At 34.0% G+C, this 2,500-nt stretch overlaps 1 protein-coding gene across 3 annotated transcripts in view; it reads left to right on the top strand.

Moving 5' to 3' along the window:
• The window catches only part of cbfa2t2 (CBFA2/RUNX1 partner transcriptional co-repressor 2), a 42,636-nt gene that overhangs the window by 16,030 nt on the left and 24,106 nt on the right, over window positions 1–2,500 (top strand). The gene's annotated exons all lie outside the window — the stretch shown is intronic.

Below are 2,500 nucleotides of genomic sequence, written 5' to 3'. Positions count from 1 at the left end.
ATGTGTTATATATGTCGTATTATTATTATATATGACAATAATATGAATGGGGTTAAATTTATGCAAATTGACTTACTAGATTTGTTATGTTTTTTATTATTATTCATATATACACACCATATTCATCATGCATATATATATATATATGTATATTTTGAAATAGTGATTTTGGAGGCTTTAAAGAGGTCAGTCATGGATATGAACAACATCATGGAAAGTGTTTCTGCTCCACTGTAAAATATTGCATCATCTAGAACTGCTCTTTGCGAATGTAATCTCTATAAAAACGTGAATCAAGTGTGATGGTTTGAGTCCCGGTTCCACGTGGCAGAAGCTTCAGGTGTGCTGAGATGCCAGAGGAGAGAGTTTGAGTTCTCGTGTAAAGAGTGTGCTTGTGCATTATTCGTTTTGTGCACGGATCAAACAATTAGGAATTAAAAGGTTGATGTTGCTCAGGAGACTCAATGCACAATCCCTCAGGATCATACAGTAAGAGCTATAAATCATGTTTGAGGTCATATTGAGATCTCTTGCGTTTCATTGTAGACTTTGGCAAATCTGAGCTTTAGTTTTAATCTCTTTTGAAACTCGTAATTTCGGTTTTGAGATATTTGAGAAGCTGGACTGATGTTCGTCTCTGAGCGGTGTGTGTTTCTGCAGGTCTGCTGTGTGTCACTTTAACACAATCTCCAGCCCGAGGACGACTGCACACCGTCATACTGACAGCACAGTGTGTGTGTGTGTGTGTGTTATTTCTTTTTTTCCCTGTAGACTTGCTGTCTGCTTTTCTGTACAAACTCAGAACTTTGGACTGGAATCCAACTAGTGCTGAAAGCACATTTTAGCACCATTTCTAGTGTTTTACTTCAATACTTTGCTTGAGATATTTACTGTACCTTAGTAGAGTGATGGAATCAGTTCATAATACTATAGTAGATTTATAAACTACCATTCAAAAGTTTGGGGTTGGTAATATATCTTTTTATATATTTTTTAGAAAGAAGTCTCTTCTGCTCTCCACGGCTGCATTTATATGATCAAAAATACATGCAAAATTGTGAAATATTATTATAATTTAGAATAGCCGTTTTCTATGTGAATATATTTTAAAATGTAATATATTTCTGTGATCAAAGCTGTATTTTCAGCATCATTACTGTGTCACATGATCTTTCAGAAATCATTCTAATTATTCTTAAATTCGCATTTAATCAATTATGAATAAAAGTATAAATTTCTAATTTAAGTATCAAACATTTGAACAGTAGTGTATATTTTATTTATCTCAGAATCATTGATATTTTGAGTTAGATTTTATTGTAAAAGTTGTTTTCAATTTATTTTTAGTCATTTTGTTGTGTGTTTTTATTAGTGTCTAATTTTAAGTTTTTGTTTATTTACTTTTAGTTCTTTTAGAACTTAAACTAAACTAAAATAATAAATATTACACTTGCAACTATAGTTGAAATATTTTAATTATATATTTTTTTTAATCAGTTAATGTTCATTTAATTTTAAGTAATGAAAATTATTTTAGGGTTTTAGTAAATGATAATAACTTTTAGTTAACAGCGATAACCCTATATCATGTTCACCTACTAAAACACCAACAAGTACTGTTGTATATGAATATGATGAGGTCATGTCACACACACACACACACACACACACACACACACACATCTATAGAGCAGCTGTTGAGTAACACTGAAGGCAGGAAGTTCCACATTAGCTCTGCTAAAGCAACGCTAACTGTCGTCTTGTCATCAAGGCAGCGACGGGTCCGAGCGATTAGCCTTAAAACAACCGTTTTACTGTTGCGTGTGATGGAGGTGTGTGTGCGGCCGGCGCTCAATCACACCATTGTCCCGCTTGCCGTTAAAACCTTTGACCTCCTGTGTGGTCCGGGGGTCTGTGGGACATCAGAACAGCCTCTCGTAGCCCTAGTGAAGATGTAGCGCTGGGTGGGTTGTGCTTGATGACCCCGAACAGCACTTTCTGGAGGCCCTCAGGGGCCCTGAAGGAGTCTAGCTTCAGACGGTTTGTCTTTAAGGGCCCCATAATTAAAGAAGATCTAACGGAGCTCGACCCAACGCTTGTTGTGAACGTGAGAGCGATGCTATCAAAAGCACGGTACTTTTTATATTTACTATGGTACTAAATGATTAGCAAATTCATGCATCAAGGATTTTACATCGTACTCCTAAACAAATACCATGGCAAATTAATAGTAAAAAGCACAGTACATTTTTGGTAGTATTTTGTGTCAAACTTTTCTTAAGTAATTTTAGTATGATTTATGCAAGTATCAATTCATATTTAGAATTTGCTTTTATTTTATTTAAGTAATTTTGGTATGTGCTTTTATCATTTTGATTAAATATGTCTTCAACTTTAACTTTTGCATCTAATGTGCATATTTGATTTAATTTCAGCCATTTTTCAATAAAAAAAAAAAGTTTTAGTTAACAATAACAACACTGACAGCTATCAGATATAC

The sequence above is a fragment of the Rutilus rutilus genome (assembly GCF_951802725.1).
Source record: "Rutilus rutilus genome assembly, chromosome: 12".
Taxonomy (NCBI): Eukaryota; Metazoa; Chordata; class Actinopteri; order Cypriniformes; family Leuciscidae; genus Rutilus; species Rutilus rutilus.
Note: the sequence above shows the minus strand (reverse complement) of the source record. Positions and strands in the feature narration are given on the sequence as shown.